Raw genomic sequence first — 24,977 nt, 5'->3', positions numbered from 1 at the left:
ACTTCACCGGAGTGAGCAGGCGTCTTCGTTGTTTGGAACACGTCGTGAACATCTTTGAATACTCGTCAGCATCTTGGAAGCCCGGTCCTTCTGTCAGAGCTTCGTGCACTGCCCATGCAGCCCTGATTCTTCAGATGAACAAGCTAAGTCCTTAATTTATTTTAGGGAAATGTGTGTGTGAGAAATACCGCATGTGTGTTTAACGGTGACTTTGCCGCTTGAATGAAACTGACTGAAAGCAGTGCGTATGCTTCGAAATATCGTTTCTGCATTCCACAGTACTGTTCATTTAGAAACTGATCAAAAACACCTTGTAGACTAGAAATGTACCGTCTGTTCATTACCAAGCATCTTTCTTTTCGCATGTGTTTCTAAAACCCGAGTATTGTGTAGTTGAAATTTATGTTAGCACTTGGAACTCCCAAGGACTTCGGACTCTGATACTTTAATCTTGAAAGAAAGACTCTTTCTAACTGCGTTGAACTGGAATCTGTAGAGCCATTTATGAATAATGCTTGTTTTGGAACATTGAATGTAACTTTTATATATAGCACAGGTACCATTTTCATATTGTATGTAAGGTAACTTAGTCATTACTCCTATAACACAGCAGATAATGCATCCACTTATGTTTTCCTTTTAGAACTATTTTTTCTTTAGGTTATACATATTAATATGAAAACAGGTTATCAACCCCAGATTGTTACACCAGAATAGAGTATGTTATCTGTGCAGCAACAGAAACACTACAGAGGTAATCCTTGGTTGGATCAATAACTGAATGCGTATATTTGCATATGTATTTTAGAATTCCTCGTGGTTAAATGTACCCTTCATTTACAGACAGAAGAAAAGCACGCAACTCCTGCTCTTAAGAACACTGATCCTTGCTGGCCCAGGTGGTGGATGATTGCAGTCTCTTCTCTTCTCTCTCTCTCTTGTCATCCCAATCACCTTCCCTCCTAGGACATCTGCCAGAGCTCCTGTTACCTTCAGCAGCCCCGAGAGTTGTTCCGAGAGGACAGGAGACTTAGCATCGCCCCTGTAAACATTCCTGCAATTCAGGTGAGTGGCTGGAGTCTCATCCGACATAAAGCCAAGCCACAAAATCACAGTTTGCCTGGGCGATGGATTCCCTGGGAGATGAGGCCATTACCATACAGAAGTTGTCACAAGCCTTTGAGGCCTTACAACATGAGGCAGCAGCCCTAAAACAGACAAATCATAACCTGCAGTGTGAATTACAATGATATAAACTGAGAGAATCACCCTGGGAAGACACTACAGCTCGGCCTAAACAGGTTATTCAAGCACCACATTTCCAATTTACACCTAGCACCTCGGACACGTCTACACCCAGTAGTCAGCCAGTTAATGTATCAGTCACCACACCTACTCCTGTTCCTTTAGCACCGCCTGAGCGATTCTTTGGAGATCAGACGAAATTTAGTATATTTATGAACCAGTGTCAACTGCAATTCCTGTGTCGCCCATTAGCATTCCCTGACGATGCTACTAAGGTAGTGTTTATTTTCTCGTATCTAGGTGACACTGCTGCAACATGGTCCATACCATATGTGGAATGAGATGATCCTATTCTACATAACTTTCGTGGGTTGAAGGACACTATGCAAAAACTTTTTGGAAAACATCGTTTTGTCCAATCAAGTGACAACGAGCTCTTGAATTTAAGACAGAGAAAACAGAATTTATTATCTTACATTACCACGTTTAATAGGATTCTCGCTGAGACAGAATGGCCAGAAGAAAAAAGAACTTCATTATTCTATCATGGTCTCTGAGATTAATTAAAAGATGTAATTACCCAAATTGTTGATCCTCCTACGGATTGTGCAGAGTTTATTGATTTGGTGGTTCATCTGGACCATTGTCTAGGTGAACGTCGGGGTGAAAAAACTCGTGGAGATTTTGCACGTTTGGTAATGGTGAAGCATGAGAAAAAGGAAGCGCCCGCATCTGACTCCTCTGAACCTATGCAAATTGGTGGAATCAGAGGACCCCTGTCAAAAGAAGAGAAAGACAGAAGACGTTGTCTTAATCTGTGTTGATATTGTGGTCAGTCATGACACTTTGCTAGAGAATGCGTAGCAAAGTCTACTACCCGTAAAGCAATAGGTGTCACTGACACTCCACAACCTTCCATAAAGGACTCTCAATCGGAAAACTCCTTGGCCCGATAAGGTCAGAGACCCCCTCATCAGACACTTTGGGCGACACAGTCTCGCATCATTACCTCACAAATGCAATAACAGATACACCACGCCACCTGACTCATACTCACCTTGCTGTTTTCTAATCAAGTGAGAAAAGTAATACCTATATTGCTAGATACCGGAGCTACAGGAAATCTTTTAGATATCAGGCTGGCCAACACTTTAAACATTCCCACTATTATAAAAGATATTCCTGAACCAGTGAGAGCGGTTGAGGGATCTGAGTTGTCCTCTGGTTTAATTCACCATCAGACAGCACCTTTGACTATGATCTGTGCGGATGGTCATTAGGAGCAAATCCAGTTTGATTTGATAGACACTCCTGTGTTTGGAGCTATTCTGGGCATTACTTGGTGCCAATTGCATAGAGACCCTATAGGAAACTGCAGGAATCCCAACTAGGGACAGCCCCATTTGTGTATACATCCAATTGCATAATCCCAAAATTGATAGGGTAAAACGCACAGTGACTTTGGATTCAGCGCATTGTTGGCACAAATGTTACACTAACAGACAACAACCAGTGATACCATTACACTGTGCCTCGACACTAGAAACACCAGAACCCGTGGTTATAACGACTGACGTGATCTCTATACCTAGTCAGTGTGATGATTTCCAGGATGTATTTTCTGAAACTCAGGCTACTCAATTACCCCCCACCGGTCCTACGATTGCTGAAATTATTTGCTTCCAAGGGCCACACTACAATGCAGTCGAGTCTATGCTCTTTCCGAACCCGAAACTGTGGATTTGAAAGAATATCTTGATGACCTAATGTTAAAAGGTTTCATACGACATTCCACATCTCCAGTGAGATCTCCACTCCTCTTCGTGCCCAAAAAGAACAAAGAGTTGTGCGCTTGTATAGACTACTGCGCACTTATCAAGGTCACAGTCAAGAATAGGTACCCCCTTCCTCTCATGCCAGTTTTATTAGATGAAGTGTAAAAATCAACAATTTTTACTACATTAGACTTACGAGGAGTGTATCACTTGATTAGAGTAAAAACCGGAGACGAATGGAAGAACGCCTTCAGGACCCAATTCGGTCTGTTTGAATACACAGTGATACATTTCGGTCTTTGCAATGCCCCTGCAGCATTTCAATTTTTTATAAATGAGGTGTTACAAGATTTTCTGGATGTGTTCGTCATCTGTTATATTGATGACATCCTCATCTTTCTTCTTCTACTGAGGAACATATTGACCACATTCGGACCATTTTGCAAAGAATGCGAGAGCACCATTTGTTTGCAAAATTAGAGAAATTTGTTTTTCATGCCACTAACATCAAATTCCTAGGCTATGTGATTTCACTGGAAGGTATTGCCATGGATACTTCCAAAGTGCAGGCCATAATAGGCTGGAATGCCCCAGGTTCAGTAAAAGATAGCAATTCCTGAGTTTTGCTAATTTCTATCGGCATTTCATCTCCCAGTTCTCCTTCATTGTTTCTCCCATCACTCGTCTTTTTAAAAAAGGAGTGAAATTTGATTGGTCCACAGAGGCAGAACATGCATTTCAGGTACTAAAGAAAGCTTTCCTTGAAACCCCCAATTTACACCACCCAGACCCCTCTCAACCATTTTTTGTGGAAGAAGATACGTCTCAAGTGGCTGTTGGGGGAGTCCTTTCTCAAAGAGACCCCGACACAGGACACCTCCATCCAGGAGCCTTTCTCTCCAAAAAACTCCTGGCTGCCGAGCTGATAAACAAACACGCCTGTCTAATCATATCATTCCTGAACATAAAGTTGTTGCTTTATGTGAGTCCCACGACTTCCTTACACTTGTAAAACAAGCATTAAAAACTACATCTGTACCTCCTGATACCACCCAAAAAGGGGAATTGGTATACTTTAAGGACCTGCTGTATATTCCAACTGAAACTTTACGTAATACTGTCTTACACTGGAACCACGATACCATTGTTGCTGGTCATCCTGGCTATAAAAAGACCTTGGAGTTACGTAAACAAACATTATGGTGGCCTACTTTATCTAACAATGTTAAGTGTTTTGTCCAATCCTGTCCCGTAATTTCCGATCGGGAACCACAATTTAATTACAAGACCGGAGGCTGCCATTATGCATTAATCTTTTAATGAAACTTCAAGTACAGCCACTTAAAAGTTACATCATAAAGTAAAACTTCCAGAACAAACAAGTATAACTAGGCAACAGCAGCACAGAGATCAGCCTCTTTTAAATGCGGCTTCAAGACAGATACGTTGTTTTCTTCCTATCGTCTGTCCCTGTACTGCTGTTTTACATGCTTTTACCTAGTTACATGCTATTACCTCAAATTGGGCAGAGACCCTAGGAAGGGTATTGAACGCTCCCTCAAAAGTTGCCAGGACCGCATGCTTGACATGCTCGGCCCCTTGTGCCGTATGATCGATCTAATTGAGGAGAGCTATATCAAGGGCACACAACCTAACATTGATCTCCTACGGGGATGGAGCCAAAGGACTCTTATCCTCCTCGGTAATGCTAATGCATTTCTCAATACTGAGAGGAGGAAAGTAATCCTGTCTAAAATTGACCCAAAGCTCTGCGATATGGCTGAGAAGGAATCCTCTTCTAACCCTAATGGTCTACTCTTCGGAGGTTTGGGGAAGTATGTAGCAACCTTTACGGCTCTTGATAAGGCACAAGCCAACATGCGCAGAGTTTTCAACCCTAATGTGTTTGCAAGGGCCGGCAGAAGGGGTCGTTCTGCCGGCCGCCTCTTCCAAAGACCCTTTTGAAGATCAAGAAGTTTCGGTCGAGCTTACCAACACAACTCCTCATTCTACCCACAACAAGGTTGTTCCTTCCGTTCAAGAGGTTTCAGAACCAGAGGCATCAACAACTCCAACTGAGCAAGTAAGTATCCTTCCTCTTCATCCTTTCTCTTTAACTCAAAGAGTAGGGGGTCGCCTAAAACATTTCCTTCACGTTTGGGAGCAAATCACACACGATCCTTGGGTTTTAGAGACAGTTCAAGGCTTCAGAATAGACTTCACGGAAAAACCCTTCCAGGTTTCAACTTCCCAAGTCTTAAACTTGACGCTAAAGCAACACTCTATCGTCGCGGAGGAAGTAAATTCAATGTTAATGAAAGGTGCAATTCTAGAAGTTCCTTGGGATCGCAAGAAATTCGTAGGCAATATCTTCCTTGTGGAAAAAAAGGACAAAGGGTAGAGACCGGTAATAAATCTAAGAGAGTTGAACAAGTATCTCACTTACAATCATTTCAAGATGGAAGGTATCCATCTCCTCAGGGACATGCTCTTAGAGAAAGACTGGCTAGTCAAATTAGATTTAAAAGACGCCTATTTCACCTTTCCTACGGCAGAGGAATCTCAGTCCTTCTTTCAATTTGCTTGGGACAACCATCTATACCAGTTTCAAGCTCTTCCCTTTGGCCTATCTTCGGCCCCCTGGTGCTTCACCAAAGTTATGAAGACCATTACCACGGTCCTTCGGGAGAGGGGTGTCCGCCTTATAATCTATCTAGATGACATTCTCATCATGTCTCAAGACAACTCTCAAATTCTGAAAGACTTAAACACTACTGTGGAATTGATAGAACGTACAGGCTTTATTATAAACAGGGAGAAATCCATCATGACTCCCTCGAGGACTCTAGAGTTCCTAGGCTTCACGGTAGACACCGTGAAGTCTATGCTTTTACTTCCCACCAAGAAGATATCCAAGATTCGCAAAGAGATACGCCACATTCTAAAATCAGATCTCCTAACCTTAAGGGAACTAGCCAGACTTCTGGGTCTCCTCTCATCATCTATCCAAGCTATCTTTCCAGGCCCCCCACATTACCGAACCCTTCAAAGACTCAAAGGCAGGGCCCTCCGTTTCGGCCTTTGGTACAGAGACAAAATTCACCTGGACCCAGAGGCAAAGGAGGAACTGACTTGGTGGTTGGAGAATCTAGACACTTGGAATGGGAAAGCCATTTTTGGGACTTCCCCGGATTACGTACTGGAATCGGATGCCAGCCTTCATGCCTGGGGTGCTTGTTTCAGAATCAGAGCACCGGAGGTTTATGGTCTTATTCGGAGAGTTTACACCATATAAACTTCCTAGAATTAACTGCTGGGCTCTATGCCCTTATGAGCTTCAAGCAATCCCTTCAAGGGAAGTCAGTCCTCCCCAAGATGGACAACATATCAGCTGTTGCTTACATAAATCACCTAGGGGGAACGAGATCACCAGACCTCTCCAACCTGGCCAAAAAACTATGGATGTTCTGCTTGGAAGACCAAATTTCATTAAGAGCAGAATACCATCCCGGCCTAAAAAATGTCTGTGCGGATTGGAATTCAAGGTTCCTCGTAGATCACACCGATTAGAAATTAAACTCAATCGTATTCAACAGTCTAGATTATCTTTGGGGTCCCCTAGAAGTAGACCTCTTCTCAAGCAGACTCACAACCCAACTTCCAAAATACTTCAGCTGGTTGCCAGACCTGGGTGCTCTAGCAGTGAACGCCTTTCTCCAGCATTGGAAAGCCATTCTGGGATACGCTTTTCCCCCCTTTGCGATGATCCAACGCGTCCTTCAGAAGTTGAGGACAGAACGATCTTCAATAGTTCTAGTGACCCCTTTTTGGCCGTCCCAAGCGTGGTTCCCAACAACTTTGGAATTAGCTTACGAACCACCCTTTCTACTTCCAGCTTCACCAGGCCTCCTAAGAGACATAGACGATTTGGATCACCCGCTCATTCTGAATGGGACTTTGAACCTTCTTGCCTGAAAAGTGTCAGGCGAGCCAATGAAATCTCTGCACTTTCGGCGCAAGCTTCTTCTCGCCTCCAAGAATCTTGGGCACCTGGTACACACTATAGATACAACGGCATCTGGAAAAGATGGGTATGTTGGTGCCTGGAAAGGAACCTGGATTCCGTGGAGGCCCCTATTGTGCATGTAACCAATTTTCTTGTAGAACAATTTGAAAGAGGTCTTTCCTATAGATCTATTAATTGTTACAGATCTGCCATTTCCGCTGATCATTCCCTCCTTAATGGTAGAACTATTGGCAAGAACCCTATTATTTGCAGAATTATGAAAAGTATCAGGCTTAAAAGACCTCTCAAACCTAAATTTGACTCCCTTTGGGACGTTAGGTTACTACTTGATCTCTTTTGTAACTGGCCGGTTAATAACTTGTTAAATAATAAGTCTCTCTCCATCAAACTAGCTACTCTCCTTTGTCTCATATCCTGCTGTAGAGTTTCGGACGTTAAATCTTTGGAAATATCCAACAGATTCTATGACGCGTTCGGCGTCAGATTCGAAATTATCAAAATAACTAAAACGATGTCTGATATGATTTTTTTACCCTAGGTTTGACACTTGCAAAAAATTATGTGTGGTGAATTGCATGAAAGAGTATGATTTAAGGATGGACCCTCTTCGCACCACTGGTGTAACCCAACTCCTTATATCCTTTGTTAAGCCCTTCAAACCTGTCTCTTCTTCCAGCATAGCTAGATGGGTTAAACTAGCTATGCAATTAGCAGGCATCGATCTGCATAGATTAAGAGGGGCTATGGCTAGCCAGTGCTTTTGTAAGGGAGGCAAGTTGGATGACATCCTCAAAGCAGCAGACTGGTCAAGTTCCTATACTTTGGCAAAACATTACTGCAAACCTGTCGAACACATGTCAGATGTAGCTCTTCTTGACTACCAACATGCATAATGGCAGGCTCCGGTCTTGTAATGAAATTGCGATTCTCGTATTACCATGACCAGAGAATCTGGATTTCATTAAAGACACGGAGGCTGACATTATCCCAACCCTCCCTCCCCGGAGTGGAATTTAACATCCCTTCAATTCTCATGTATAATGCTTTGATTTATATCTGATTTTAACATCAATTGTCATGTGTAATGCTCTGAATTAATTACAATATATCTCAGTTTTTTCTCAACTGTATTTTGCATTTTAATTGTGTAATGTGTGACATAATATCATTTACCACCTTTTTCTTCCTTTCTCCTTTACATAAGGTGTTAAGTACAATTCCTAATATTGTCTCCTTTTTCAGATAATCCTTCTTGATTGGCTCTTCTTCACATCCCGTTGTAAGCAGCACCCGACTCTTCGCCTTCTTCCGTTCCAAGGAATCACCTTCCCTGCACAATGCCAACTTCTGGACTTCTTTTCCTCTGGAAGAATTGTTGCCTCGCTCTCTTTGCATTTAAAAGAGGCTGATCTCTGTGCTGCTGTTGCCTAGTTACACTTGCTTGTTCTGGAAGTTTTCCTTTATGATGTAACTTTTACGTGGCTGTACTTGAAGTTGCATTAAAAGATTAATGCATAATGTCAGCCTCCGTGTCTTTAATGAAATCCAGATTCTCTGGTCATGGTAATAGGAGAATCGCAATTTGTCTCCAGGTTTTGACATAGCTTTTGCACATCCCTAAACATTGACGTCCGTTAGTCCTCTGATTATCATCCTCAAACTGTTGGGCAAACGGAACGCTTAAATCAAACCATGGAACAAACTTTACGTTGCTTGATTTCTACCTGGACTACGGAATGGGATAAAGCATTGCCTTTGGTAGAATTTGTGTACAATAACACCATGCACACTGCTACAGGGGTTTCTCCTTGTTTCTGTCTCTTAGGCTATCACCCCCACATGCTCCCAATACATTCTCCTGTTCTCTCAAAGATTCCTGCAGTACAAGATCATCATGACAAATTGGTACACATCCAAGCACAAGTGAAACAACACCTACAGTCATACCAACAACAAATGAAAACACAAGCAGACAAACACAGATGACCAGCTCCCTCGTACGCTGTAGGAGATCGGGTGTGGCTTTCTGCAAGGAATCTTAGATTGAGTGGTTCTCCCAAACTACATTCAAGATATCTGGGTCCCTTCCCTATTAAAAGATTAGTCAATCCAGTCACAATTGAATTAGATCTTCCTACTGATTTTCAAATCCATCCAGTGTTTCATGTATCCCTGGTTAAACCCTTCTCTGACAAAACCCGGGTTGGTCCTCCACCACCTCCACTGAAAGTTCCCGGCAACTGGGAATTCGAGGTAGCTAAGATACTTGATTCCACTCGAATTCGAGGAACACTTCATTATCTTTTGGCATGGAAAGGTTATGGACCTGAAGAGAATTCATGGGAACCGGCATCCTCAGTCCATGCTCCACGATTTGTGAGGCTATTCCATCAACAGAACCCCTCTAAACCACGTCCTGTAGCAGGATCTTTGAGGGGAGGACTGTTAGGAACTCCCATCATTCATTTATAATCTGCCAACACCCTTCTGAACTGTTTACTAATCATGTTTCTGTATATGTATAGGTGCTTTATTATTAATCATGTTTCTGTTCTTATGCACTTATGTTTCGCTGTCTATGTGAACCAATATACCAGTGTTCAGTTATGTCCTTACGATCTTGGCGTTGCCAATGGTTGTTTGTTCGCAGTGTATTCAATGACAATTATGCATAAGGTTGTTTTACCCAAGGAACATTCCAGAAGCGTCTTGACAGTGCACATCACGTGTGGGGACAACACGTAATTGACGCACTAATCAGAGCCCTCACTTTGGGTATAGATAGTCACACCCAAAGCATACCGTTGCTTGGCTTTGTTAGTCTTCACTGGAGTGAGCAGGCGTCTTCATTGTTTGGAACACGTCGTGAACGTCTTTGAATACTCGTCAACATCTTGGAAGGCCGGTCCTGCTGTCGGAGCTTTGTTCACCGCCCATGCAGCTCTGATTCTTCAGATGCACAAGCTAAGTCCTTCATTTGTTTATTTAGGGAAACGCGTGTGTGAGAAATACCGCGCGTGTGTTAAAAGGTGACTTTGCCGCTTGAATGAAACTGACTGAAAGCAGCGCATATGCTTGGAAATATCGCTTCTGCATTCCACAGTACTGTTCATTTAGAAACTGATCAAAAACAACTTGTAGACTAGAAATCTACCGTCTGAACATTACCAAACGTCTTTCTTTTCGCATATGTTTGTAAAACCTGAGTATTGTGAAATTTATGTTAGCACTGGGAACTCCCAAGGATTTCGGACTCTGACACTTTAACTTTGAAAGAAAGACTCTTTCTAACTATGTTGAACTGGACTCTGAAGAGCCATTTATGAATACTTGTTTTGGAACGTTGAGTGCAACTTGTATACATAGCACAGGTACCATTTTCATATTGTATGTAAGGTAACTTAGTCATTACTCCTATAACACAGCAGATAATGCATCCACTTATGTTTTCTTTTTATAACTATTTATATAACGCATATGTGCATATGTATTTTAGAATTCCTCGTGTTTAAATGTACCCTTCATTTACAGATAGAAGATAAGCACGCAACTCCTGCTCTTAAGAACACGGATCCTGGCTGGCCCAGGTGGTGGATGATTACAGTCTCTTCTCTCCTCCCTCTCTTGTCGTCCCAATCCCCTTCCCTCTTGGGACATCTACCAGAGCTCCTGTTACCTTGAGCAGCCCTGAGAGTTTCTTCTGAGAGGACAGGAGACTTAGCATCGCCCCTGCAAACATTCCTGGAATTCAGGTGAGTGGCTGGAGTCTCATCTGACAGATTATCCCTGATAATCGCCCATATGTGATACGACATGTGGTAATACTTTGAGAACGAGCAATAAGACAGGTAGTCCAGCATGCCCCATATGCACCTGATATGTCTCTATGGGTGGTCCGGCCGGTTGCCGCAATTGCAGACTCCATGTCGGTTAGCCGTTGGAAAGAGGGGGGATGCTTACTAATGGGGGACCTTTATAATGGGGGACACTTCCTAACCCGTGAAGAGGCGAAAACCGAGTTCGGGATGGGGCCAGGACAATTCTTACAATATAGTAAAATATCGAGTGTCGCACGGGACCTCTAGCATAATTTTCCAGACAAGCAACCCGTCACTAATGTCCTTCCGACAATGAGAGAGATGGTACAGGGTAGTCGACTTGTTTCCCATCTGTATACAGCATTAAGAGAGGGTCTCCCGAGAGAGCCACTGGGCCTTAAAAAAAAATGGGATGTGATCTTTGCTGCGTCTTTAACGGTGGTCGAATGGTGAAAGGTACATAAGGGAGTACACAAAGTGAGTATGAATGCTCGTTTTAAATTACTTCATTATAATGTTATACATCAAGTATAATTGACCCCATGCACGCTGCGTATTATATACCCTGAACTGAAGAACTGTTGCCCTAGGAGCACCACACGAGGGGCAAATTTGATTCACATGATTTGGCAGTGTCCCACAGTGCGACCCTAGAGTATCTCGGTGAGGCCTCGGGTGGAACATCTCAGAGGACATAAGGACAGTATTACTTGGACTGTTACCCGCACCAATAAACAAAAAGCTGAGCAGACTCTTTGTACACCTGGGACTGGTGCTGGCCATGAGATGCATCGTAATTGCCTGGATGAGTTCATACCCTCCCAAACATTTAGACTGGTTACGGGATATGAGTGAGTGGGTGACTGCTGAGCTGGTCCGGATGAGATTCGTGAGGAAGGATGAAAAGGCAGAGAACGATAGACTAGCTTGGGCATCCATGATAACGGACCTACAGAAAGGTCAGGGACAGCCCAACTAGCATAGTGGCGGGGGGACAGCACCCAGGAGGATGAAACAGGTGGACGTCCTGACAGGCAAGCCCCATCGCCTGATTAACATAAGTATGTTAGAACTACTGGTGATCTCAGCGTGCAGACTCATATTGATTTGCAGGAAGAGGAGGAAGGGGGGAATGTTTATTGTTCACTGTTTTCTTTTTTGCTATCCAGGCTGTAACAGAATATGGTGAAAAAATGTAATGGGATTGCATCCTGTCATGTGAATAAGATAACTGTTTCCTTGTAGACAAAGAATATTATTCGGTCTATGTTGGATTAAGACATATGTTTGATAGCATGTATCATGAATACAGTTCATGATGTGTTCTGTATACACTTTCAAAATGCCAATAAAAATATATTTTAAAAAAACACTTCAAGCAACCCTTTCTCATGTAGCCACTTTTCTCTACTTAGTAATTGCATGGTATGGGTCGAAGGTTGATCAAGCGAGGCACCCTGTTCAGACAGTTAACCACTGTCACATAATACAACACCCATTTCATTTATTCATGATATTTTCAGGGGAATCCAGTGCTGAAACAAATAAAACATGAGCAAAATTCTGCTGAAGTAGAGCTCCAAGCTATTGTAGCTGTTAAGTAACACAATAAAATGCATTTTTAATTTAAAAATTGGGACCTGATGGACTGACTTGTTTTGCGATCACAAAACCTCAGATTCGTAAAATAGGAGCATTTGCAAATGCACACTGGGGAGCATATTTACATGAAAATGGTGCTGCGTGGTGCATCAAGCTATTTTGCTGCGCCGACCTGTGGCATTTTCAAAACACAGGGATGCGCCCTATTAACACAAATACAGTGCATCCCTGAGCTCACCCCTGCGCTAAAAAAGCTGCTTAACGCCAACACAGGCAACCTTGCACCATATATATGTAATGTTTATTTTGGATGCAGTTTGAAATTGTAATAATATGTTATTTTAATATTTTTTTAAAACATAGAAATTCACTGAACGTTCAAAGGATAAAAGAGGTGTTATAGTTAGGTGAAAATTTCAGTGACAGCGTAACACTGAAATTCACCAGTTATAGGTATGTCTAGTAACTATAATGTGTGTGTGTTGGACTTGGCCCTTTTTGAAGGGTCATCCCTGAACTTTTTGCCTTCCTCCTAGTCTTTTTTCTGACCTGGTGTTTGTGGTTTAGGACTCTGGGCACTTTAGCGCTGCTGTCCAGTGTAAAGTGTGTGTGCTCTCTGTGGTAAACATGGTAAGATTGGTCTACACCTGTTTGGAGTATTTAATTTACCTGTCAGCCCCCAGTAATGTGGTATCTCATATACCCGGGCCAGTAAATTGAAGGCTTCTGGTGGGCTTGAAGCGCTGATAGCGCCATCCACCAAAGTAGCCTTTCAAACCTGTCTCAGGCCTCTGCCATTGCAGGGCCTGTGTACGCAGTTAATGCAGCAGTGACGTGGTATGCAAAGTGGTTGCCATGACTGTGACCCTCCTTTTACTACATGTCAGTCACCCCTAAGGTAGGCCCTACCAAGCCCTATGGGCAGGGTGCTATGTAGGTAAAAGGTAGGGCATGTGCATTAACTGTGTGGCATGTCCTGGTAGTGACAAACAGCCATTTTGGTTTCTCACTACTGTGAGGCTACCCTCTCATAGAAATGCATTGGGGATTCCCTGATAAGTGTTTCAGTGTTAATTCCTGATATGGGAGGAGCAGCGTGGTCAAGTTTGGAATGTTTGCAATAGTGGTAATAAATGCTGCGTAGTGGTGCAAAAGGGGGTGGTGATGGACGGAGCATCAGAACCAATCAAACACTCACACCCAGTCAACAGATCTGGGTTTGATCCATCACCGTTCTTTAGCCCACTCTGCCACCCCAATTCAGACATGGCCATATGCAAATCAGTCTGACCCTGTGCCTCATGGGAACAGTCCAGCCCGAACTGCCAAGCCATGCCTTCCCTGGACCAGAAACAAGCTTCCTAGGACCGGTTTCTGGCATTTCAGCCGTCTTCAGCCAGGCTTGCTTGAATCCAGTGGCAAAGTGAGCAAGGGACTCACATCTGAGCATACCCTGCCAACTTATGGCGAACAAAGCGGTACAAAAGGAGGTGGTGATGGACGGAGCATCAGAACCAATCAAACACTCACACCCAGTCAACTGATCTGGGTTCGATCCATCACCGTTCTTTAGCCCACTCTGCCACCCCAGTTCAGACATGGCCATATGCAAATCAGTCTGACCCTGTGCCTCATGGGAACAGTCCAACCCGAACTGCCATGCCATGCCTTTCATAGACCGGACACAAGCTTCCTAGGACTGGTTTCTGGAATTTCAGCCGTCTTTAGCCAGGCTTTTTCTTGAATCCAGTGGCAAAGTGAGCAAGGGACTCACGTCTGAGCATACCCTGCCAACTTATGGCGAACAAAGCGGTACAAAAGAGGGTGGTGATGGACGGAGCATCAGAACCAATCAAACACTCACACCCAGTCAACAGATCTGGGTTTGATCCATCACCGTTCTTTTGCCCACTCTGCCACCCCAGTTCAGACATGGCCATATGCAAATCAATCAGACCCTGTGCGTCATGGGAACAGTCCAGCCCGAACTGCCAAGCCATGCCTTCCCTGGACCGGAAACAAGCTTCCTAGTACCGGTTTCTGGCATTTCAGCCATCTTCAGCCAGGCTTGCTTGAATCCAGTGGCAAAGTGAGCAAGGGACTCACGTCTGAGCATACCCTGCCAACCTATGGCGAACAAAGCGGTACAAAAGGGGGTGGTGATGGACGGAGCATCAGAACCAATCCAACACTCACACCCAGTCAACAGATCTGGGTTTGATCCATCACCGTTCTTTAGCCACTCTGCCACCCCAGTTCAGACATGGCCATTTGCAAATCAGTCTGACCCTGTGCCTCATGGGAACAGTCCAGCCCGAACTGCCAAGCCATGCCTTCCCTGGACCAGAAACAAGCTTCCTAGGACCGGTTTCTAGCATTTCAGCGGTCTTCAGCCAGGCTTGCTTGAATCCAGTGGCAAAGTGAGCAGGGGACTCACGTCTGAGCATACCCTGCCAACTTATGGTGAACAAAGCGGTACAAAAGGGGGCGGTGATGGACGGAGCATCAGAACCAATCAAACACTCACACCCAGTCAACAGGTCTGAGTTTGATCCATCACCGGTCTTTAGCCCACTCTGCCACCCCAGTTCAGACATGGCCATATGCAAATCAATCTGACCCTGTGCCTCATGGGAACAGTCCAACCCGAACTGCCAAGCCATGCCTTCCCTGGACTGGAAACAAGCTTCCTAGGACAGGTTTCTGGAATTTCAGCCGTCTTTAGCCAGGCTTGCTTGAATCCAGTGGCAAAGTGAGCAAGGGACTCACGTCTGAGCATACCCTGCCAACATATGGCGAACAAAGCGGTACAAAAGGGGGTGGTGATGGACGGAGCATCAGAACCAATCAAACACTCACACCCAGTCAACAGATCTGGGTTTGATCCATCACCGTTCTTTAGCCACTCTGCCACCCCAGTTCAGACATGGCCATTTGCAAATCAGTCTGACCCTGTGCCTCATGGGAACAGTCCAGCCCGAACTGCCAAGCCATGCCTTCCCTGGACCAGAAACAAGCTTCCTAGGACCGGTTTCTAGCATTTCAGCCGTCTTCAGCCAGGCTTGCTTGAATCCAGTGGCAAAGTGAGCAGGGGACTCACGTCTGAGCATACCCTGCCAACTTATGGTGAACAAAGCGGTACAAAAGGGGGTGGTGATGGACGGAGCATCAGAACCAATCAAACACTCACACCCAGTCAACAGATCTGGGTTTGATCCATCACCGGTCTTTAGCCCACTCTGCCACCGCAGTTCAGACATGGCCATATGCAAATCAGTCTGACCCTGTGCCTCATGGGAACAGTCCAGCCCGAACTGCCAAGCCATGCCTTCCCTGGACTGGAAACAAGCTTCCTAGGACAGGTTTCTGGAATTTCAGCCGTCTTTAGCCAGGCTTGCTTGAATCCAGTGGCAAAGTGAGCAAGGGACTCACGTCTGAGCATACCCTGCCAACATATGGCGAACAAAGCGGTACAAAAGGGGGTGGTGATGGACGGAGCATCAGAACCAATCAAACACTCACACCCAGTCAACAGATCTGGGTTTGATCCATCACCGTTCTTTAGCCCACTCTGCCACCCCAGTTAAGACATGGCCATTTGCAAATCAGTCTGACCCTGTGCATCATGGGAACAGTCCAACCCGAACTGCCAAGCCATGCCTTCCCTGGACCAGAAACAAGCTTCCTAGGACCGGTTTCTAGCATTTCAGCCGTCTTCAGCCAGGCTTGCTTGAATCCAGTGGCAAATTGAGCAAGGGACTCACGTCTGAGCATACCCTGCCAACTTATGGCGAACAAAGCGGTACAAAAGGGGGCGGTGATGGACGGAGCATCAGAACCAATCAAACACACACCCAGTCAACAGGTCTGGGTTTGATCCATCACCGGTCTTTAGCCCACTCTGCCACCCCAGTTCAGACATGGCCATATGCAAATCAGTCTGACCCTGTGCCTCATGGGAACAGTCCAACCCGAACTGCCAAGCCATGCCTTCCCTGGACCGGAAACAAGCTTCCTAGGACCGGTTTCTGGCATTTCAGCCGTCTTCAGCCAGGCTTGCTTGAATTCAGTGGCAAAGTGAGCAAGAGACTCACGTCTGAGCATACCCTGCCAACTTATGGTGAACAAAGCGGTACAAAAGGGGGTGGTGATGGACGGAGCATCAGAACCAATCAAACACTCACACCCAGTCAACAGATCTGGGTTTGATCCATCACTGTTCTTTAACCCACTCTGCCACCCCAGTTCAGACATGGCCATATGTAAATCAGTCTGACCCTGTGCCTCATGGGAACAGTCCAGCCGTAACTGCCAAGTCATGCCTTCCCTGGATCGGAAACAAGCTTCCTAGGACCGGTTTCTGGCATTTCAGCCGTCTTCAGCCAGGCTTGCTTGAATCCAGTGGCAAAATGAGCAAGGGACTCATGTCTGAGCATACCCTGCCAACTTATGGTGAACAAAGCGGTACAAAAGGGGGTGGTGATGGACGGAGCATCAGAACCAATTAAACACTCACACCCAGTCAACAGATCTGGGTTTGATCCATCACCGTTCTTTAGCCCACTCTGCCATCCCTATTCAGACATGGCCATATGCAAATCAGTCTGACCCTGTGCCTCATGGGAACAGTCCAGCCCGAACTGCCAAGCCATGCCTTCCCTGGACCGGAAACAAGCTTCCTAGGACCGGTTTCTGGCATTTCAGCTGTCTTCAGCCAGGCTTGCTTGAATCCAGTGGCAAAGTGAGCAAGGGACTCATGTCTGAGCATACCCTACAACTTATGGCGAACAAAGCGGTACAAAAGGGGGTGGTGATGGACGGAGCATCACAACGGAATGTTGCACATTGGCAAAACATTCATCCCCAGTCACAGATCTGGGTTTAATCCATCGGTATTTTTCATATGGCCATGTCTGAACTGGGGTGGCAGAGTGGGCTAAAGAATGGTGATGGATCAAACCCAGATCTGTTGACTGGGTGTGAGTGTTTGATTGGTTCTGATGCTCCGTCCATCACCACCCCCTTTTGTACCGCGTAGTTGCGTGTGCAGATTTATTATCACTATTTTAGAAATGCCACTTTTAGAAGTGGCCATTTCGGTGTGCTATGTATCTTTGTGCCTGCCTGATGTGTATTGCATGACTGGCTCTGGAGTGACAGGTGCTGGGTGAGTCAGAGCTAGGCTGAATAGGCCTTGGAGTAGTGGGAGGAGTAGCACCTGGGCATGAATATGCCGGCACCTGCACTACACAATGCTGGCTCTGCCCCCCTGTGGTGTGTCTGGGGCCAGAGCCTACACTTACAAAGAAAGGTGTGAGGGCCCCCAGAACTGGTTTGGACTGGGCGCAAAGCCCTAAGAACAAAGGCCAAAGTGGGATAAATATTGGGGCTGTGACCCCATGAGGTGTGCTTCTTGTACCTGTTTTGGAACTGGTGGCCGGCAGACTGCTGGGCTGCCAGGAGGAACCGCCGGGGACCCAGCTGCTGTTTCTTGGGGGTCCCTGCGTGCTGGCCTACCTGGCTGCACCCTGCTGGGGTGTCCCCAGCACCAAGGACTTTTTATTTCTGCTTTGTCTATGCCCGGTGCTGGCCCCGGAGACTCTGGGGCTCAGCTCAGGAGAAGAGCTTTCCTCTACAAGGGAGAACCTGCCAGCACTGCCTGCTTTCTGTTCAGTCTGCAGGCAGGAGAAAGGCGAGGCGTTTCGTGCATGGCCCCTTTGTTTGCGTGGTGCCCCTTCCCTCAGAGAGGAGAAAAGCGGGTGTAGTGAGGTTATGGATTCACTACGTACATTGATAAGTTAGCCTAAGTTAGTATAAGCTTGGCTGACATATTGCCGCTTTTGCACACGTTTCCACATGAATATATATATATATTTTTTTTGCATTTGTTTTGCATGACTCCTCTGTCTGTGCTCGCTCACATGAGAACCGTCTACCTTTCACTTTTCTTGCTGTACTCTGAGGCTCTGTCTGCACAGCGTGTTCAAGGTAAAAAAACAATGTGCTCCGTTAATCTGCTGTTGGTCAGTCCCATGCATGTTAGACATAATACTGCCACAGGTGCACTACTGAAAATCTGGTGCTTTTAATATTGCATTGTAGGCATATTAAGACACTCAAAGAAAACCTTTCAGGGAAGAAGAGCTGTTTTTGTCCGGAGATGTAAACCTTTACATCTAAATCTGGAGGTATGAGGTCCCCCTGACAAAACCCAGAGGTCTTCTATAATTATTATAAACTAGTTCCTAGCACGGGGAGGGTGGCAAGGCACATTAGGCCTTTTTATTTTCACTAGCTTTATAAAATGATCTCCCTGTTCATATTTTATGGAATTGTAACAATGCTCATTAGATTGAGTTTATGCATTTTGCTGCTAGTATTGGCTCGTGCACTGCATTATAGAGCACATTAGTTAAAATAAACATTTTAAACTATACTGTGTCTCTGATTACTTATGTTGTGGACAAGTATGAGTGAGTTGGCGAAAGAGTGTTCTTGCTCCCGCGATTACTGTGAGAGTCTGAGTCACTTTTTCTAAGATGTCTAATCATTGGTAGCTTCGCTGTAGTACGGAGAACGAATGAGACACTATAGCTAGTCGGATAGGGGTTCCGGGCACTAAGGTGGGTTGTTGGTACACCACTATACACCGAGGTCCTTGTTTCCTGCGCGTAGTTCTGTATATGTGCAGAATCCCTGCAACATGGCGCAACCAACGTTTGGTCTGGCTCTTATCTGCGAGACGCTTGAGTAGTACGTGTGTTTGTCCACAATCCCCTAGCTTCTGTTTCCGGAAAGAGATGTGACGGTGTTACCTCCTATATTGATGTTTGTATAGGTTTTTCAAGCTTGATGTTCTTAAAAGGTGTTTTCTTTTCATAGTTACCCTCTATTGTGCTGCCTCGCATTAGGTTGTTATCTATTCTTTTGTCCTTATGGCTAACGTAGATATACCAGCGCATAGTCGCGTGGTGCTCCGGTGACATTTGGCTGATTATGGGCTGCCGGACGCGGGTATGGCCCTTATCTTTGTGGTTGGAGCTGATCCTGCTAACCACTTTGAGGTATTTTATTCTTGGGTCCCCTTTCCGGCAGTGGACGGGATGGATAACCTGTTCCATGTGTACACCCATACAGCCCTTCCTAATGTATATCGGACTTATAGGGCTCTTGAGGTTCTGTTGTTGGCATGGCAACACTAAATCTGGTTTAATGGTGCCCTGCCCCACCCAGTGACTCCGATCCGTATGGGCCCTTTATCTATTGATGGGGCCACTTGGCCCGTTTTGGCTGTGTACCCACCACATCCATGACATTTGGTAGTTCCTGTAGCGGAGCTCCGCGTATTGCACACCTCCCTTATACGGGTACAGAGGGCTGTCATACAGTATGTCTCTCGCAACGTTCAGGAGGGTCCACCTGGACTGGCTGCGCAACCGGCTGGAACTGGCGGTGTGACTATCAGTCCCGTTGTGGTTAATTCGGTAATGGACAAGCGTCCTCAAAATAAAGATGCTTTACCTTACTGGCTTGCTGAAAAATTTGACCAGCTGGAGGCTGTATTTCCAAATACCTTTCCTGTGGAGAAACACAGGATTTTGACAATTAGTTTGCAGAAAGACTTGATTCCCGAGGTAACTGACTGTAACAATTGGGGTAGGACAGTGTATGCAGAATTTTTTGGCACTCCCTCAATGACCGTACTCCCCTCCATGATTAAGTGTGTTCAGAATGAGCATGGCCCAGAAGGGTCAGTCGAATTGGGGATGAGACTGGTCGCGGTGTTCGACGTAGTTGCTGATCTGATCCTTGCTAATGTTAACGGGGATGTAGTGAACTTTCAAGTAGCTGAGGCTTTGGCTCTGGTCCCAGAATCGGACAGGCCACGCGAACTACCGAAAAGTATTGTACAGGCTTATAAGACCATTGGCCACAATAGCTTGGGTGTTAAGCCTTTTGCTAAGATATTGGCTCAACCGCAAACATATCAAAAAGCTCATTCTGAGAAAGACGAGCGTCCAGTCTTTAATAAAAAGAATTGGAGAACTAAGAAACAAGGAAAGCAAAAACAGGGTTCGCGTGCGACGTCACTGACACCCGAGTCTTCTGAACGCACTTATGATTTGCGCGACCGTGCAAAAATTAGGTCTCCTGACAGGTTTCAGGTTCCTGATCAGCGTTTTCCTCGTTCTTCACTCTTCACAGGAAACATCAGGCTCACAAGTCGGTGGCGGAGAATGCCAGGAGCACGGCAGAGGACGAGGCACCCCACAAGAACGTGAGCAGCCTCGTTAGGCTGAAGGAAAGGGAAAATAAGAAGTTGTCAGCGCCCGCAGTTTCAGAAAATGAAATTTGCATCTTTAACAGTGTGATATGCCACAGACGGTGAGAACCCGCCTCCTGAATTTAACAAGGGCAGTAACTAGGCCTGGGCGAAAATTTCGTTCCGTTCGTGGAAATTGCGATAATTTGACATTTTCGCGTTCCGTGGAGAGGGCGAAAATGTCAAAACTTCCGCATTCCGCAGCTTGGCGATAATTTGTTTCTTGCTCGCGCTGTAAAATAATACATTCTCGCACGCGCGCGATCGCCTTACCTGAATCCCTGCGTTCGCCGACAAGTTTTCTTGATCCGGTCGCGTTCTCCATGAGATGTTGTATTGTTTCTAGCCATTTGCACTGTCTCGCGACAGTTCGCGCCCGCAGTGACGTCATGCGTCGCACGATCACGTCTTTCTTCTCGCGATCATGCACCGCCAGACTACTGAAAACAAGATGGCCGCGCCCGCGAGCAACCACATGGGTAAGTTGGCGAGCCGCAACCATGCAGAAAATCTCGCGAACATGCGGGAAAAAAACTTCCACATATTCGCGATATTTCCGCGTGTTTGCGATAATTTTTAAAATTTTCGCGATAATTTGCGAAAGTGGATTTCGCAAATTCCGCCCACCCCTAGCAGTAACGCTGCTAGACAGTGCACCGGAGGTTACAATAGTGCAGCAAGCACTGAGTCCGTTTCTGGAGGCCACAGCAACTGACACTTTCATTACAGTTGAAACCACTGACACTCGAATGGCTCCCCCTGACAGACTATATGACATAGTTCTTTTAATTGAAGGTGACATACGGCGTGTCGTTAAGGGGATTTTTGGGTAAAATCTGACCTCGTCATACGACATTTTATTAGCAGAGACGGACTGGCCACCACCATTTGTTCTTGCTGCTCCTAAAGGGGAGGAAGTGATACTTTCGAGTTTTTCATGTAATGTCTCCAAGGAGCATGCACAGTCTTTTGCTGAAGAGTGGGCTTTGGTGCTTGCACCGGCTTTGTACTGTTTGCATGTGGGATGGGATAAAGACTCACCACCCCATAAAATACCATTGCGGTCTATGCCTCAGCCGCCACCCCAATATCCCCTCCGGCGGGAAGCAAAAGGTCTCGTTTCTGAGATTCTGACACAGTTAAAGTATCAAGAAGTGATTGAGACATGTGTGTCACCAATAAATAACCCTCTTTTTACCGTTACCAAACCCGATGGGTCGTACCGCATAGTTTTGGATTACCGGCATTTGAACTCTCACTGTCGCACTTTTGCGGTACAGAATACCCATAATTCTGCTCTTGTAGACAGTCTTGTTCATAAGAAATACAAAACTACGATTGACATTTCCAATGGATTTTTTAGGTCACAATCTTTCCCTGGCATGCAGTCAATGGACCGCTTTTACAGCCGGTGGTAAACAAAAATAATGTAGGCGTTTTGCTATGGGCTATCAAGACAGCCCCGGTGTTTTCGCCACCCGTGTTGTCTCCTTGCTAGACAGCATAGACCTCGATGCGTACTCCTGATATTTATCTCACGGACGACGAATTATGGCTGCATCTCTGCCGAGTCGACCGCATCATTGTTTTGTTTGCAGACTGCGGTTACAAATTCAACTTTACAAAATCACACATTGCAGAGTACACAGTGTTGTTCTTGGGCTATGAGCTCAATAATGAAGGTAGAGGCTTGGCGCCTCACTTCCTGGAGAAATGCGCAAGTCTGTGACCTTCAACAACCCTGAAAAATCTACAATCTTTGCTGGGATTTTTGAACTTCGGATGTACTTACATTCCCGAATATGCCCAGCGTTTCAAGCATCTTTATGCCTTGATACAACCAACATTTTCTAAAGCTTGCTGGTTTCCGGAAATTTTGACTATCCTGCAATCCTTGCAGGCTGATCTTCTTGAATCTAAATACTTGTTAACGCTTGATAACCACATAAACCTGGTGATAAGAGTTGTACCAGGTGCTGTGGGTTTCACTTACTTGATATTTAATGAAGGTGACACAGTACCTATTGCTTACAAATCACATTTATACACTTCTGCCGAGATGTGATTTTCCATTGTTGAAAAGGTCTTGACAGCTGTGCAGATGGCGATCCTGAAGGAATGAGCACTGGCGCAGGGTAAGCGCATTTTAGTCGTAACACCATACCCCGCACTTGAAGCTGTGACGAAGGCAAGTGTACCAAACTCAAAGGCTTTACATCCTCGTTGGATACAGTGGGCCACTTCTTTGACGTATCCGGATGTTACCTTTATCTTTGATTCCTCGCTCCAGACACAAGAGTTCTTGCAGTATGAATTTGTTCATCCTCCTCCTCTGTCTATGCGCCCACTTGAGGAGTACGGTTGCATCATTTACACCGATGGTTCAGCGCAACCGGCTACAGGTTCTAAGAAATGCGTATTTGGCAGCCTGTGCAATTGTGGCAGGTACCATGAAGAACGGTGAGTTCAAGTCCAGTGTTGTGCATACACAGGCACTAGGTGACTGTACCGCCCAATTGGCCGAGCTGCACGCTTTGGTGCTTGAACCAGAGTTTGCCAATCCTAATGTGAATACTCTAATTGTAAGTGATTCCTAGTACTGTGTTCAGTCTTTTAATGACAACTTATTATTTTGGTCTCAGAATGGCTATCGTGATTCCAAAGGCAGCACAATTAAGCATAAGATGCTTTGGGTTCGAATGGCAGCTCTTAAACAACATCTGCCACTCACACATGTTCTGCATACTCTTGGCCATCAACGTGTAGGCACACACGCTGTCGGCAATAGCTTGGCTGATGAAGTGGCCAAGTCTGCAGTAGCCACGTGTCTAGTTGCAGCCGTTACAAGATCCAAGCCTCAGATTGATAATGACATCTTGGCAGCAATCGCTGCTACTGAGAAGGGTGTAATTACCCTCAATGGTTTCCTTCAAAGTACTCTTATCATTTAAGTCCCGATAAGGTTCCATATGTAATAATTATTGACGTTGGGGACAGGTTAATTCCCAATGCTGACCGCAGATGTTCATTGATAACAGCCGCACATGAAGGCATGGCTTTGGCGCATGCTGGAGTGTCTGCAACAGTTTCTATTTTGCAGCAACGTTACTGGTGGCGTGGTTTATATAAACAAATCCGTAATTATGTGCTTTCTTGTGACATTTGTCAACAGATTAAACCCTCTACTGTCACACGACCGCCACAGACACAACTCTGCATTTCCAATAGGCCTTTCGGCTGTGTATATCTTGATCACTGCGGTCCTTTTTCTTCGGACACTGCTTATAAACACATCTTAGTTGCAGTTGATTCGTGCACACATTTTGTGTGGGTTTGGCCACAACGCAGTGCTGACGCTCGAAATGTCATCGGGGATTTGCATGTCTTTGTGGGAATTTTTGCATGTGGCACCTTCCATTCTGACCAGGGTCCAGCGTTCGCCTCTAAGGCGTACAACAATGCTATGCGGTCTTTGGAGGTGCAGGTGAAATTATCGTCTCCATACAGGCCTGAGGGCAATTCAGTTGTGGAGCGAATGAACTGTGACTTAAAGCAATCCTTGACAGCTAGCGTCTTAGGTACTGGCAGGAAGTGGCTAGCCCACTTGTGCAACGTACAACGTGCACTTAATAATCTCCAAAGAAGATCTCTGGGTGGGCGGACCTCGTAGGAAATGCTCTTTGGCATACAAATGTTTGTCCCGGACCTTGATGGTCTAGACATGGCGGCGGCAGCTACACCCTTTGACATAGATAATCATTAGGGGTGGGTGGAATTTGCATAGTCAAGCTAAGCAAAGCTCCGCGAAACGGTAAAAAATCTCAGCGAGCACGCAGAGTTCCGCGAACACGCGGAATTGCTTGTTCCACCCGTTCGCAATGCTTTTTTCCTGTTCGCGAACGTTGTTTGCGTGCTCAGTGGGAAATATCTCGCGAACACGCATTTTGAAAGCGCGAACAAGCAAAAAATTCCACGAAGCCACGGATCGCGGAATTGTTGGTAATTCTGCATTCTCCGCGGAACGCGAAATTACCCAAATTCCGCGAGCGGAACGGAATTTACCGCCCAGGCCTAATAATCATTCTACTATGTTACAGGACTTACAAGACACCCGAGACGGTCTTGCAAAAGACCATTTGCCCTCTGATGCTGATGCTGCACTACAGATTCTGGTAGTTGGGTGGTCA

Source organism: Triturus cristatus, chromosome 5_1 (genome assembly GCF_964204655.1).
Source record: "Triturus cristatus chromosome 5_1, aTriCri1.1, whole genome shotgun sequence".
Lineage (NCBI taxonomy): Eukaryota > Metazoa > Chordata > Amphibia > Caudata > Salamandridae > Triturus > Triturus cristatus.
Note: the sequence above shows the minus strand (reverse complement) of the source record.